Below are 16,670 nucleotides of genomic sequence, written 5' to 3' on the forward strand. Positions count from 1 at the left end.
TGTAAGAACTCTGGAAAATGGTTAAATGTACGCAGTAATAAAGTGAAGACTGAATCAAGAAAAGACAACTTTAAAGTGTTCTTGGTGTGTAAGGAAATATCTGTCAAAACACTGGCTGAAAAAAATTAAAGGACTTCAGAGACCACACACAAGGAATACAGTCTTTGAAAAAATACTATGGAAAAGTCGATAAACAGATGACTACAGCCTTCAACAATAAAGAACAGCTAACCCTGGGAAAGGAGGAGAATCCAATTTAAGGAGTTACCACATTATAAAATTTGAATGTCCAATTTTCAGCAACAACAATAAAAAGTCACAAAGCATACAAAGAAACAGGGAAGTATGCCATTCAAAAGAAAAAAAAAAATGACAGAAACTATCCCTGAAAAAAATCAGACATTGGACTTACGAGACAAACACTTTAAATCACCTGTCTTGAATATGCTCAAAGGGCTAAAGGAAACCACAAACAAAAAAACTAAAGGAAACCAGGAAAATGATGTACGAACAAAATGAAAATATCAATAAAGAGACAGAAATTATAAAAAGGAACCAAATAGAAATTCTGGAGCTGAAAAGTTCAATAATGAAGTGAAAACTTCACTAAAGAGGTTTAACAGCAGATTTTAGCAGGCAGAAGAAAGAATCAGAGCACTTGAAGATAGAACAACTGAAATTATAGTCTGAGAAACAAAGAAAATAGAATGAAGAAAAGTGAACAAAGCCTAAAGGACCCATGGGACACTACTGAGTGGACCTGAGGGAGAAGAGGAGAAAGAGGCAGGAAGAAACAATATTTGAAGAAACAATGCTGAAAACTTCCTAAATTTGATAAAAGACATGACTCTACATATCCAAGAAGCTCAATGAACCCTAAGCAGAATAAAAAACTCAGTAATCAAGACAAGTTATATTGTAATAAAATATTTTTTAAAAGCAAAATTAATGTAAAATCTAATATGACTTGGAATAACACTGTTACCTAATTTTGTCTTTATTGAAAATTTTTATATTTGTTCATTATAGATATTTTACATTAATACTGATTTTTTTAAATACTGCTTTAAAATATTTATCTGATTACTGAGATTTTGATGCCTTCTTAAATTTTTCATCCAAGTACTCTAGTCCCAATCATTTTGCCATTGCTGATCATGTTGTCCAGAGAAGCCAGCTGCCAGCACCTGGGTGAGGGAGCCACTGGTTCTTCTAGCAGTGAGTTTAGGTACATTTCTGCTCACTGGAGAAGAAGGGTTGGGGGAAGTTCTGCATCTTGGCTGCTCATTGTCCAGGCCACCCAGAGAAACTTTTGAACAATCATTGCACCACAAAGATGTTCACTGCAACATTATGCATGGTAACAAAAAGGTGAAAATAGCCTAAATAACCATCAATAGAAACCAATTAAATTTTCAAAAAGGAGTTCTATGTGTCTGTGAAAAATAGGCTAAACAAGATACAGAAGGTGAAAAGAGAAAGGTATAGAACAATTTATATCATGTTTCCACTTGAATTTTTAAAGATATGACATATAATACTAATGATGATTACCATTATTGGTAATAAAAAAATTTTTTTTTTATTTCAGTACTTTCTATATTCCAAACTCAATTAACTCAATGGCACTGTTTTTTTTTTTTTTTTTAACACTTTAGGAGGCACATATTATTATTATCTCCATTTTACAAATGAGGAAACTAGAATCTAGAGAGATTATGTAACTCTTCCAAGATCACCCAGCTAATAATTGAAGGAGCTGAGATTTGAACACACATATAAATATTTGTGTGTACTTATGAACAATTTATGGAAAGGCATACACAAAACCCTTAATGGTGGTTTCCTCTATGTGAGACTGGAAATCTAAGGTTTTTTTAGATTGTATTGATTTTCTTCTTACAATTAGGGTTGCCAGATAAAACCCAAGACACTCGGTTAAATTTGAATTTCAGAGAAATAACGTATCAATTTTTAGTATAAGTACACCCTATGCAACATTTGGACATGTTGTTAGGTGCCATCGAGTTGGTTCCAACTCATAGTGACCCTATGTTCAACAGAACGAAACACCTCCCAGTCCCGTGCCTTCCTCACAATTGTCGTTATGCTAGAGCCCATTGTTGCAGCTCATCACATTGAGGGTCTTCCTCTTTTCGCTGACCCTCTACTTTGCCAAGCATAATGTCCTTTTCCGGGGACTGATACCTCCTGATAACATGTCCAAAGTACGTGAGACATAAGTCTCGCCATCCTTTCTTCTAAGGACCAGTCTGGTTGTACTTCTTCTAACCCAGATTTGTTCATTCTTTTGGCAGTCCACGGTACATTCAATATTCTTCGCCATCACCACAACTCAAAGGCATCAGTTCCTCTGCGGTCTTCCTTATGCATTTTTCAGCTTTCGCATGCATAGGAGGCAAATGAAAACACCACAGCTTGGGTCAGGTGCACCTTACTCTTTAAGGTGACCTTTGCCTTTCAACACTTTAAAGACGTCTTTTGCAGCAGATTTGCCCAATACAATGTGTCATTTGATTTCTTGACTGCTGCTTCCATGGGTGTTGATTATGGATCCAAGTAAAACGAAATCCTTGACAACTTCAATCTTTTGTTTATGATGATGTCACTTATTGGTCCAGTTATGAGGATTTTTGTTTTCTTTATGTTGAGGTGCAATCCATACTGAAGGCTGTGTGGTCTTTGATCTTCACCAGTAAGTGCTTTCAAGTCCTCCTCACTTTCACCAAGCAAGGTTGTGTCATGAGCATATCGCAGGTTGTTAGTGAGTCTTCCTCCAATCCTGATGCCCCGTTCTTCTTCATATGGTCCAGCTTCTCAGATTATTTGCTCAGCATATGGATTGAATAGGTATGGTAAAAGGATACAACCCTGATTCACACCTTTCCTGACTTTAAACCACGCGTCTTTCAGTTTGTTGTACCGTTGGTGCTTGCGTGTTGCTGTGATGCTGGAAGCTGTGCCACCGGTATTCAGATACCGGCAGGGTCACCCGTGGTGGACAGGTTTCAGCTGAACTTCCAGACTAAGAATAGAAAGAAGGAACTGATGGACTACCTGGGAAAAGAATTGTTGTTGTTGTTAGGTGCCGTCAAGTCAGTTCTGACTCAGAGCGACCCTGTGCACAACAGAACGAAACACTGCCTGGTCCTGAGCCATCCTCACAATCGTTGTTATGCTTGAGCTCATTGTTGCAGCCACTGTGTCAGTCCACCTCCTCGAGGGTCTTCCTCTTTTCTGCTGACCCTTTACTCTGCCAAGCATGATGTCCTTCTCCAGGGACTGATCCCTCCTGACAACATGTCCAAAGTATGTAAGATGCAGTCTCGCCATCCTTGCTTCTAAGGAGCATTCTGGTTGTACTTCCTCCAAGACAGACTTGTTTGTTCTTTTGGCAGTCCATGCTATATTCAATATTCTTCGCCAACACCACAATTCAAAGGTGTCAATTCCTCTTCGGTCTTCCTTATTCATTGTCCAGCTTTCACATGCATATGATACGACTGAAAATACCATGGCTTGGGTCAGGCACACCTTACTCTTCAGGGTGACATCTTTGCTCTTCAACACTTTGAAGTGGTCCTTTGCAGCAGATTTGCCCAATGCAATGCATTTTTTGATTTCTTGACTGCTGCTTCCATGGCTGTTGATTGTGGATCCGAGTAAAATGAAATCCTTGACAACTTCAATCTTTTCTCCTTTTATCATGATGGTGCTCATTGGTCCAGTTGTGAGGACTTTTGTTGTCTTTATGTTGAGGTGTAATCCATACTGAAGGCTGTGATCTTTGATCTTCATTAGTAAGTGCTTCAAGGCCTCTTCACTTTCAGCAAGCAAGGTTGTGTCATCTGCATATTGCAGGTTGTTAATGAGTCTTCCTCCAAACCTGACACTCCGTTCTTCTTCATATAGTCCAGCTTCTCATATTATTTGCTCAGCATACAGATTGAATAGGTATGGTGAAAGAATACAACCCTGGTGCACACCTTTCCTGACTTTAAACCAAACAGTATCCCCTTGTTCTGTCAAAACAACTGCCTCTTGATCTATGTAAAGGTTCTTCATGAGCACAATTAAGTGTTCTGGAATTCCCATTCTTCGCAATGTTATCCATAGTTTGTTATGATCCACACAGTCGAATGCCTTTGCATACTCAATAAAACACAGGTAAACATCCTTCTGGTATTCTCTGTTTTCAGCCAGGAACCATCTGACATCAGCAATGATATCCCTGGTTCCACATCCTCTTTTGAAACCGGCCTGAATTTCTGGCAGTTCCCTGTCAATATACTGCTGCAGCTGTTTTTGAATGATCTTCAGCAAAATTTTGCTTGTGTGTGATATTAATGATATTGTTCTATGATTTCCACATTCGGTTGGATCACCTTTCTTGGGAATAGGCATAAATATGGATCTCTTCTAGTCAGTTGGCCAGAGAGCTGTCTTCCAAATTTCTTGGCATAGATGAGTGAGAACCTCCAGCCCTGCATCTGTTTGTTGAAACATCTCAGTTGATATTCCATCAACTCCTGGAGCCTTGTTTTTCGCCAATGCCTTCAGAGCAGCTTGGACTTCTTCCTTCACTACCATCAGTTCCTGATCATATGCCACCTCTTGAAATGGTTGAACATCGACGAATTCTTTTTGGTGTAATGACTCTGTGTATTCCTTCCATCTTCTTTTGATGCTTCTTGTGTCATTTAATATTTTCCCCATGGAATCCTTCACTATTGCAACTTGAGGCTTGAATTTTTCCTTCAGTTCTTTCAGCTTGAGAAACGCCAAGCGTGTTCTTCCCTTTTGGTTTTCCATCTCCAGCTCTTTGCACTTGTCATTATGATACTCTACTTTGTCTTCTCGAGCTGCCCTTTGTAATCTTCTGTTCAGTTCTTTTACTTCATCGATTCTTCCTTTTGCTTTAGCTGCTTGACGTTCGAGAGCAAGTTTCAGAGTCTCCTCTGACATCCATCTTGGTCTTTTCTTTCTTTCCTGTCTTTTCAATGTCCTCTTGCTTTCTTCATGGATGATGTCCTTGATGTCATTCCACAACTCGTCTGGTCTTCAGTCACTAGTGTTCAATGCGTCAAATCTACTCCTGAGATGCTCTTTAAATTCAGGTGGGATATACTCAAGGTCATATTTTGGCTCTCATGGATTTGCTCTGATTTTCTTCATTTTCAGCTTGAACTTGCATATGAGCAATTGATGGTCTGTTCCACAGTGGGCCCCTGGCCTTGTTCTGACTGATGATATTGAGCTTTTCCATCATCTCTTTCCACAGATGTAGTCAATTTGATTTCTGTGTGTTCCATCTGGTGAGGTCCATGTGTATAGTCACTGTTCATGTTGGTGAAAGAAGGTATTTGCAATGAAGAAGTCGTCGGTCTTGCAAAATTCTATCATTCGATCTCCGGCATTGTTTCTGTCACCAAGGCCGTATTTTCCAACTACTGATCCTTCTTCTTTGTTTCCAGCTTTCGCATTCCAATCGCCAATTTATTATCAATGCATCCTGACTGCATGTTCAATCAATTTCAGACTGCAGCAGCTGATAAAAATCTTCTATTTCTTCATCTTTGGCCCTAGTGGTTGGTGTGCAAATTTGAATAATAATCACATTAACTGGTCTTCCTTGTAGGTGTATGGATATCATCCTATCACCGACAGCATTGTACTTCAGGATAGATCTTGAAATGTTCTTTTTGATCATGAGTGCAATACCATTCCTCTTCGAGTTCTCATTCCCAGCATAGCAGACTATAGTGATTGTCCAATTCAAAATGGCCAATGCCAGTCCATTTCAGCTCACTAATGCCTAGGATATCAATGTTTTTTGCGTTCCATTCCATTTCCTATTTTCCTAGATTCATACTTCATACATTCCAGGTTCCAATTATTAACGGACATTTGCACCTGTTTCTTCTCATTTTGAGTTGTGCCACATCAGTAAATGAAGGTCCTGAAAGCTTTACTCCATCCACGTCATTAAGGCTGACTCTACTTTGAGGAGGCAGCTCTACCCCAGTCGTCTTTCGAGTGCCTTCCAACCTGGGGGGCTCATCTTCCAGCACTATATCAGACAATGTTCTGCTGCTATTCATAAGGTTTTCACTGGCTAATGCTTTTCAGAAGTAGACCGTCGGGTCCTTCTTCCTAGTCTGTCTTAGTCTGGAAGCTCAGCTGAAGCCTGTCCTCCATGGGTGACCCTGCTGGTATCTGAATACTGGTGGCATAGCTTCCAGCATCACAGCAACATGCAAGCCCCCATAGTACGACAAACTGACAGACATGTGGGAGGGAAGAATTAGCCAGTGAAAACCTTATGAACAGCAGTGGAACACTGATATAGTGCCGGAAGATGAGCCCCTCAGGTTGGAAGGCGCTCAAAATACGACTGGTGAAGAGATGCCTCCTCAAAGTGGCATCAGCCTTAATGATATGGATGGAGTCAGGCTTTTGGGACCTTCATTTGTTGATGTGGCACGACTCAAAATGAGAACAAATAGCTGCAAACACCCATTAATAATCAGAACCTACAATGTACGAAGTATGAATCTACGTAAATTGGAACTCATTAAACATGAAATGGAATGCAAAAACATTGATATCCTAGGCATTAGTGAGCTGCAATGGACTGGTATCGGCCATCTTGAATTGGACAATCATATGGTCTACTACGCCGGGAACTTTATTTGGGAAATAGTTACACTAAAAAGTTATTTGCCATTTATTTGAAACTCAGATTTAACTGGGCATCCTGTATTTGTATTTGCTAAATCTGACAACCCTACTTACAGTCCTTTGGCAAGGCCAGCAATTTCCTTGGTCCTGCCCCAGTGAAATATCATTTCTCCAGCAATGTGCCATAATCTGATAAGGCAGTATTTCAACAGGTGTCCCAGACCTACTTCAGATACTGAAGTTATCGATACAATGATGACATAATTATCAGGGACGATTTAGAAACAACTGTGCCTGAAGCTCTGACTTCCCTTATTACATCAATAATACCCCCCCGCTTTTTTTTTTTTTATTGAAATGGAATGAGCCATCAATTGGGAAAAACTCCAGGGGATCTCCAAAACACAGCTTGACTCTATCTCCCACCCCTACAAGAATTCACCCCAGACCAGGTAAAGGCTTTCATTTTTCAGGGCCCCTACCACAAAAAAGCAGGCACAGACAGTAATGGGCATCTTGGGCCCTGCAGACGGCTACCCCTCATCTGGGTATTAGATTATTAGAAGGATAGCAGAATTTGTATAGAGTCTGAACCACTAACTGTCTCTGAAGTCTTACAGACTACCGTACATGACACCCTTCCTCTGGGTCTGTATCACAGATCAAAATACCAGGCGTGTGTCCGAGACCAACGGCGTCTGTGGGGTTCCTGAGGGGATTTCCATTCCAGTTCCGGGATGGGATTGGCCTCTAGCTTCTTTCTGGTCCTGAGGCAACCAAACATCATGTTCCCTTTGAATGTCAGTTACCAGCTGCTTATTGGACCTAAAACAAAATCAAGTGACTTCAAGTACTTCTGCCTCCCAAACTGTGCAACAGGAATCGGATCACATTCAAACAAATATAAGCTTCATTGTTTAGAACAACCAGCGCCACGGAGGTTCGTCCCTCCTCCCAGCACTGCGAAGGCCAGCCCTGGGCAAGAGCGCCCCCTGCAGACATCGAGCACCATTGTCGGAGGGGAGGTACTGCCTCCTGGGAGACAGTTGTGTCTCCTGACTCAGAGCCACTCCTAAGCTTGTGATGGCTCTACCACCCTCACTTCTAGAACCTCTTTGAGTGGCAGCCATCTTCGACCCGGCCCGAGGGATTATTCACTCATAAAAGGACATACTAATGGTTTATAAACACACATTTGAGAGAAGAAAGAGGGGCCTCATTCCAGTGGGCAGAATTGAAGGCAGTATAGTAGTCACTTCATGAATCTGGGCTCTAGAGATAAAACAGGACATTATCTCATTTATTCAAATTCCTGAGCTATAGTTAATGTTTAGGCTGCTGGCTTAGTCTTTGGCATTTTGCCTGCACAGGCAAAATGCTGTAGATTCAACTTACTGGTAATTTTGCCAAAATTAAGCATCGGGTTGCTGTTTTCAGGGCACAAGATGCCTATTAATGTCTGCGCCTGCTTTTTAGTGGTTAGGGGGCCTGAAGAACAAAAGCCTTTACCTGGTCTAGGGTAAATTCTTGTAGGTGTCTGGGGGAATTCTTGTAGAGCCAAACTGTGTCTTGGAGATACCCTGAAAGTTTTCCTCATTGATGGCTCATCCCTTTTTAGTCAAAATTAACCCCTTATGTGGTTGATCCCTGATGAGGAATTCCATTGGGACAAAGCTGTAGATGTTGTGACAAGATGAGGGAGGCAGGCAAGTAAACATAGGAGCAGTATGATTAGGGAGGAATGGATGCTGCCTTGGCATGGCACCGGCCCAAGGTATTTAACAGCCATCATACTGGCTGTGAGACTGGCTTTCCCTACTTACTGCTGTGCTTTGAGGTAATGGCCACATCCATTGCTGAAAGGTAGATTACGAATTTCACCGATGCCCAGCCCATCAGGGCCAAAAGTCTGTCCTCACAGCAATTAATGCTTAATCAGATAAAGGCAGCCATTATGGAATCAACTATTCGGGAGCTTCCATAGGAACCTGTGCAGAAATTCAGCATTCCTGATTTCTTGGCATGATTATTGTTGTTGTTATTAGCTGCTGTCCAGTCAGAGCCCTAAAGGCATAGTGGTTAAGCACTTGGTCTGCCACTCCTTGGAAATCCCATGGGCAGCTGTACTCTGTCCTATGGGATTGCTATGAGTCGGAATCAACTCTATGGCAATGGGTTTTTTTTGTTTTGTTTTTGCCATCAAGTCAGGTCCCAACTCATAGGAACGCTATGTACAATGGAAGGAAATGCTGCCCAGCTGTGAACCATCCCCATGATGGGTTGCTGATGAGACCACTGGTATCCATAGTATATTAATTGGCTGATTTTCGGAAATAGATCCCCAGGCCTTTCTTTAGCCCTTTCTTCCCAGTCTTAGTCTGGAAGCTCCACTGAAACCTGTTCAGCATCACAGCAACACGCAAGCCCCCCCAGACACACAGATGGTGACTGTGCTTGAGGTGCAATGGCCAGGAATCAAACCTGGGTCTTCTACATGGAAGGCAAGGAGTCTACCATTGAACCACTACTGCCCCCTAGCATCTGACTGTTGTTGTTGTGTGCCATTGGGTCGATTCCAACTCATGGCAACCCTATAGGACACAGCAGAATTGCTCTGTAGGTTTTCTTAGGCTGTAATCTTTACAGAAGCAGGACACCAGGTCTTTTCTACCAGGGAGCTGTTGGGTGTGTTTGAACTGCTGACCTTTCAGTTAGCAGACAAGCACTTAACCATTGCACCACCAGGGCTCCTTAGCACCTGATGAGGAAACATAATTTCACAGCTAAAATGGTTCAAGAATCGGTTTATAATACAAATATGAAATGGTCCTTCCAACTTGGCCATCTCTCCCAAGCAGCAGGTAAAAAGGATGAGCTAGTGAGGATTCTCACTGGCTCAGAACATGAATGTTGCTGTTTGCCTTCAAGTTGCTTTTAACTCATAGTGAACCCATGTGTGTGGAGTAGAACAGTGCCCCATAGGGTTTTCAAGGCGGTGATATTTCGGAAGCAGATCTCCAAGCCTGTCCTCTGAGGCACCTCTGGGTAGGTTTGAACTGCCATATTTCAGTTAGGAGCTGAGTGCTTAACCATTTGCACCACCAAGCCATTTACTCTCAGGATAATTGCTCCCCATTGTATACTTCCATGGTAGACAGGACCAAAGTTTAAGTAAAAATAATGGGGTGCAGGTAAATGGACCAACACCCCAAGTATGTCTGGGATGCCACCTATGAAGGGATCTGATACATACTGTCTTAGACTGGGTTCTCTAGAGGAACAAAACCAGTGAAGTGTATAGATAAATAGGTATAAAAACCCAGTTGCCATTGGGTCAATTCCAACTCATAGCGACCCTACAGGACAGAGTAGAGCTGCCACATAGGGTTTCCAAGGAGGACCTGGTGGATCCAAACTCCCAACCTTTTGGTTAGCACCCATAGCGCTTAACTACTACACCACATGGAATTTGAACTGCTGACCTTTTGGTTAGCAGCCATAGCTCTTAGCCACTATGCTACACGGAAACCCTGCTGGCGTAGTGGTTAAGCGCTATGGCTGCTGACCAAAAGGTCCGCAATTCGAATCCACCAGGCACTCCTTGGAAACCCCATGGGGCATACTGCTTTGTCCTATAGGGTCGCTATGAGTCAGAATCGACTCGACGGCAACAGGTTTTTTTTGTTACAGATATATATGTATACACACACATCTGTGTGTGTATAGTGTATATATATGTGTGTATGTGTGTATATATATTATGGATAGAATTGTAGCCCCCAAAATACGTGTCAACTTGACTACGCCATGATTCCCAGTATTGTGTGGTTGTCCACTATTTGATGATTTGATGTGATTATCCTATGTGCTGTAAGTCCTAACCTCTATGATGTTAATGAGGCAGTATTAGAGGCAGTTATGTTAATGAAGCAGGACTCAATCTACAGGATTAGGTTGTATCTTGAGTCAATCTCTTTTGAGATATACAACAGAGAATCCAGCACAGAGGAGAGGGACCTCCTACCACCAAGAATGAAGAACCAGGAGGGGAGTGTGTCCTTTAGACCCAGGGTTCCTGTGCTGAGAAGCTCCTAGACCAGGGGAAGATTGATGACAAGAGCCTTTCCCCAGTACAGGCAGACAGAAAAAGCCTTCCTCTGGAACTAACACCCTGAACTCAGACTTCCAGCCTCCTAGACTGTGAAAGAATAAATTTCTACTTGCTAAAGCCATCCACTTGTGGTATTTCTGTTATAGCAGCACTAGATGACTAAGAATTTGGTATCAAGAGAGCGGGGTACTGCTCTAACAGATACCTAAAATGTGGAAGCTGTTTTGAAACTGAATGGATAGAGGTTGGAAGAGTTTTAAAGTGTCTAATAGTAAAAGCCTAGATTGCCTTGAAGAGGCTGTTGGTGGAATTATGGACTTCAAAGACAATTCTGGTGAGGACTCAGAAGGAAGTTAGCAGAGCTATAACACCAGAGATGACACAGACAGCGAGAAGCTGCAGCAGAGAAACAGTGGCAGCAGAACCACATGCCCCGACTCTGACTGGTTGGACCACAGTGATATTTTGGGTCTCCTAGAATTAGTGTCAGTTCAGAGCCAGTTATCTAGTAATCCCCAGAAAGTCTGAATATTTTCTTTTCCCCAGTGAACAGTCACTCTAGTGAAAGGCCATAGATCCCTTTGGGGAAGGCTGGGAGACAGATAAACAGTGTAAATTTTTGGCTGTGTAATGGGGTTCTTCTTCAAGGGGATCTAGCTTCCCCTTCATTTAAAGGGTTGTAGGTCTGTAAACTGGTTCAAGTCTGGAAATTGTTTGAGGGGCTGTGACTCTTTATTCTGGTGATTCAAGTTAGACTGCCGTTCACTTGATGGAGAATTCTTCTGCTTGTATAGATCAAGTAAGTATGAAAAGGTTTCCCAACTATTTCACACCTAGGGTGTCTTAGACTAGGTTCTCTAGAGGAGCTGAACCACTGAAGCATATGCATATAAATACACATGTATATATACATAGAGAGAGAGAGGGATTTATTTCAAGTAAACGACTCACACAGCTGTAGAGGCTAGCAGGTCATAAATCCGTGGGTCAGATGTCAGGCTGGAGGCTTCTCGACTGACTCATGTAGTTGCAGGGCTGACAAACCCAAAATCTGCACATCAGACGGCAGGCTGCTGGCTCATGTTCCAAGAACTGGAGGTCAGAGGATGACAAGTCAGATGCAGGATTCAGAAAGCAAGCTTTGCCAGAACAGCTGTATATACTGGATGCATGCCACACTCCCAAGGAAGCTCCTCTTCTAACTGATTGGCTGCTCACATCAAATCACAAAATGAAGGACAATTACATAATGCCCGCCGAATCACTGATAATTATTGCCTAGCCAAGTTGACACATAACATTAACCATCACACATACAAATAAAAAGTTTTGTACTTTGACATAGCACAAGTGAAGAATTGGGGCAAAGAGTGGGAAAAGAATTTTGAATTGGGGAAAATTAACAACTAAAATTTAGTCTAAAAGGAAATTTCCCTCTACTTTCTGATTTTGCACAGTATAGGCGACCAATCTGATTGATAACCCACTGAGTAAACTGGGACAGGAACTTATGACTGCCCAATGTACCAGAAAGATTAAAGTAAAAATGGAAATTCTTTTTAAGCAAATAGGAGGTAAATTACAAACTATTTGGGAGCCGAGCAATGAAGGGGAGAAGGAATATGATCATAAACACAAATTCAGTACCCCCAAATCACATTAAGGAAACCCTGGTGGGATAGCGGTTAAGTGCTACGGCTGCTAACCAAAGGGTTGGCTGTTTGAATCTGCCAGGCGCTCCTTGGAAACTCTATGCGGCAGTTCTACTCTGTTCTATAGGGTCGCTGTGAGTGGGAATCGACTGGATTGCAGCAGGTAAATCACATTAAGTTCAGAGGTATTTGGTTGGCTTTTCCTTTTCCAGTATAGCTGCTCTGATCGAGTTTCTTTTAATGATGGCTCTTGCTGGTCACAGGCCAGTTCTTGACGCACGTGGGATTATTCCCTCCAATGAGAAGCAACGCCGCCTACAGCACGAGGCGGCTCCTCATGTATCTGCTGTGGACAGACTAAGCACATTAGCAACCCCGTACCTTCATGAGGTGTATATAGAGAAAAACCATATGCTCTAATTAATAACACTCAATTGTACAGTACTTGTAGTTAGAAGACCGTATAGGAATAAGCTCAACTAGGCAAGGGTTCAACTATTGTAAGTTATTGGCAAAGGTAATTAATTAATGGACCAAAACACAGGTTGATAATAATTGGTATGTACAGATTCTAGATGACTGCACATGATTTTTTAAAAAATGTACTAGTACCCTTTTAACAGTAAAAAATGAAGACATTCATCACTTCTAGTCTACAGTAAATCTGTTTAACTAATTCAGTTTGGGAGCCAGGGAATTCTGTTCCTGCCAGGTCTGACAGTGGATGCCATATTAGACTACTCCTATGACAGTAAGAAAGACTAGACAATTTTAATATTATGTATGGCCAATTTAAGGAGCCCTGACCATGCAACGATTCAGTGCTCAGCTGAAAGTTTGGTGGCTCCACAAGAGAAAAGACCTGGCAATTGGCTCCCATAAGATTACAGCTGAGAAAACTGTACGGGGCAGTTCTACTCTGTCCTTTACAGTCACTATGAGTCAGAATCAATGCAAAGGCACACAACAATAAACAGTGTCCCTGTGAGGGATATGACGTATAGGTTATGAAGATCCTAATTATTAGCAACACCTTAATGGCTAAAGGAAACTAGAGCTCCTCAGAAGAGGTACGTAATTTGAGGGATAAAATTTACAACGTCCAAGAGTATCATTTGTGAATCCAAAGGACTTAATGAGACCTACCTGGGTTTACAGGTCATCTTAATCTGGACCAAAGTGAAATGGCATTATGTAAACTTTTAATACAGTAAGAAATTTTAACTTTATACTTTATAAAATTTAATGCAGGTATGGCTTACAGGTGAAGACAGCAGATTAAACACATACTTCTACTTTTATTGCTCCCTGAAACTCTACCAAAATTACAGGAAGTATAATTTTTAAAAGACATAAAACTACAAGGATGGTGGGTTATGGGAAAGACATATGAATCCCAAATTTTTGGAAGCTAGACAGCAGACAGCTAATTGGTAAGGGACTTAGTGAACCTGAGAAAACTGAATTCAAAGCTGGTAATGAGAAAACAGGAGTCCCGGGGTAGTACAGACAGTTAACACGCTTGGCTACTAACCAAAAGGTTAGAGGTTCAAGACCATCCAGAGGCACCTGGTAATCTATTTCCAAAAAGTCAGCCATGAAAAACCCTATGGAGCACACTTCTACTGTGACACACATGGGGTTGCCATAAGTCAGAATTTACTTGATTGGAACTTCAACTAGAAAAGTCCAGAATCAATCTAATATGTAGAAGCTCCGGAAAGTTTAGGAACTAGCCTCATTGTACTACTGAAAGCAGAGATAAAGGATGGATTAACAAAGATTAGTTTAGTATTTATTTTACAGACATTTGGAAACTCAAATTTTCTCCCCCATTTTTCCAAGAAGCCTAAATAAACCCTGACCCACCCCAGCAGAAAACCATAGAATTATTCTCTGAAGAGGAAATAAAAGAGTTTCTCTGGACTGAGGCATACCAAGTATAGCTGAGAATAGTGGTATCATACTGAAAAAAAAAAACAAACCCCATTGCTGTTGAGTTGATTCTGACTCTGAGCGACCGTTTAGGACAGAGTAGAACTGCCGCATAGGGTTTTCAAAGAGCGGCTGGTAGATTTGAACTGCTGACCTGTTGGTTAGCAGCTATAGCTCTTAACCACTGTACCACCATACTGAAAACAGGAGTATTAAGTTAAAGTTTACCTCCTGGGTGCTAAGATTCCCACCCATCTTTCCCCACCTAGCAATTGGAATGTGGCAACCCAGTCTTTACAATCCACACAAAAGACTCTGAGAAAGGTCAAGAAAAGGACCTAAAGATACTGACATCAGACGTTTCCGATGAAACAGCCCAGGTAGATCATCCTATAGCAAATTTCACAACTGATAAGCAAGTCCTACCCACACTTTTCAGAGTATCTCTTCAGCTTTTTAGTCTACCACCCTTAAAAAGTGAGCCAACAATTGCATATTACTAAGCATCCAAGAAAGCCTCTAATATGAAAAATAAAGACCAAAACAAAAGGGAAAAAAGAAACCTGGAAGAAAGAGAAGCTATAAAGGAGGAAGAAAATTTCAACAAACAAAAAAACCTTCTACACCTATATTTTACATCCTCAGAGAGATATTAAAGCCATAAAATAAGAGCAAGATGTTCTTAAAAAGAGAACAATCAAGGAACAAAGCTGAGCTGTTGGACATTAAAAACGGAAGGGAAGAAATGAAAAACTCATCAAAAGAACTAAAGATTAAGTCCAGGAAATCTTCTAGAAAGAAACGCAAAGCTACAGAGATGAAAATAGGAGAGAAAAGATAAGAAAAATAGAGGATTAGCCCCAAAGTTCCAAGAAGAGAGAAAAGAGAAGACTAGGGGAGAACATCATTTAAAAAATCAACTCTTTATAATTTCCTAGATTTTAAGCACATTGAGTTTCAAAAGGGCCCACTTAGTGCCCAGCTTCAATGAATGGAAATAGACCCATATCAGGTCACATCATTTCGGAACACAAATTTCAGAATCCTAGGAATAAAAAAAGATCCTATAGGTTTCTAGAGAGAGAAAAACAGGTCACAAATCAGAGTGGCTTTAGATTTCTCAAGAGCAATACTGGAAGCTAGAAAACAATTGGGAAATGCCTTCAAAAATTTGCAGGAAAATTATTTCCAATCTAGAATTCCATTTGTAATCAAACTATCAGTCAACTGGGAGGAGAGAATAAAGATAATTTCAGAATTGCAAGGTCTCAAAAAATTTACCTCCTGTGTAACCTTTCTTAGGAAGCTATGAGAACAAAATGAGGGTAAATCCAAGAAAGAAAAAAACAAGACTGCATGAAATCCAGTAGGCAGAAGCTTCAACACAGAATGGAATAAAGGGAATCTTAAGAATAATTGAGATTGGATATTCCAATATGAAACTGAAAAGAGATCTCAGAATGTCAGCTGTGCACTAGGCAGCAGTGAAGTCAGGCTTTGCAGGGCCTGAGGCTTACATGATTGGGGGATCCTCTTTAAGAAAATAAAATACCAAATTAGGTATGAAAATGAGTAGTTAAAAAGCGAAAAGAAATCACATCAAATTACAAATTTTAAAGAGCTGACAAATATAAAAAAATAATAAGATCCAGAAAAATAGAATAATTTTTTTATGAATACTGCTTGACTAATGTCTGTAATACTTTTTTCCTCTGTATTTTTCAGCTATATATTCTTCTCGCCAACATTTTATTATGAAAACTTTCAAACCTATAGAAAAGTTGAATTTTAAATACTATATACGCACCACCTAAATTTTATACTTAACGTTCTACTATACTTGCTTTATGACAAATCTATTCACATAGCCATTCCTCTAGCCATCCACAATTCATTTTTTTTTTGACGCATTTCAGAGTAAGTAGCGTGTATCAGTATACGTCCCTCCAACTACGTCAACTACATCAACATGTATATCACTAATAAGGCATCAATACTTGTTTACAATTCTTGCTTTTTTCTTTTGAGGGAAAATTTATATGTGATGAAATGTAAAAATCTTAATAATTTGCATACTTTTGGATCACCTCTTCATATAACAATGATTTTGTATTATTTTCTCTAGAGAGAATAGAAAGATAATTTAGTCTTTCCTCAAGCATGGTTAATCAAAATTTATTTATTTTTTTAATTTATTTTTATTATTGATAGCAGAGAGGTATAAAGTAAGCAACTTGACATATACATAGTATATAATATTGTCTGAAATA

The 16,670-nt window shown here is 40.5% G+C and overlaps 1 protein-coding gene across 5 annotated transcripts in view; it reads right to left on the reverse strand.

Annotated features, from left to right (window-relative positions):
* LOC111750031 (uncharacterized) overlaps positions 1 to 16,670 on the reverse strand; it is a 43,227-nt gene that overhangs the window by 11,756 nt on the left and 14,801 nt on the right. For 3 of the 5 annotated variants that reach the window (XR_010322184.1, XR_010322182.1, XR_010322180.1), the window contains one exon: positions 11,765 to 11,905. The gene's annotated coding sequence lies outside the window, so the exon portion shown is untranslated. Of the gene's footprint in view, positions 1 to 7,022; positions 11,906 to 16,670 lie in introns of those variants that run through there. The other 2 variants (XR_010322183.1, XR_010322181.1) reach the window with 2 other exon arrangements.

This window comes from Loxodonta africana, chromosome 1 (assembly GCF_030014295.1).
Source record: "Loxodonta africana isolate mLoxAfr1 chromosome 1, mLoxAfr1.hap2, whole genome shotgun sequence".
Classification (NCBI taxonomy): domain Eukaryota; kingdom Metazoa; phylum Chordata; class Mammalia; order Proboscidea; family Elephantidae; genus Loxodonta; species Loxodonta africana.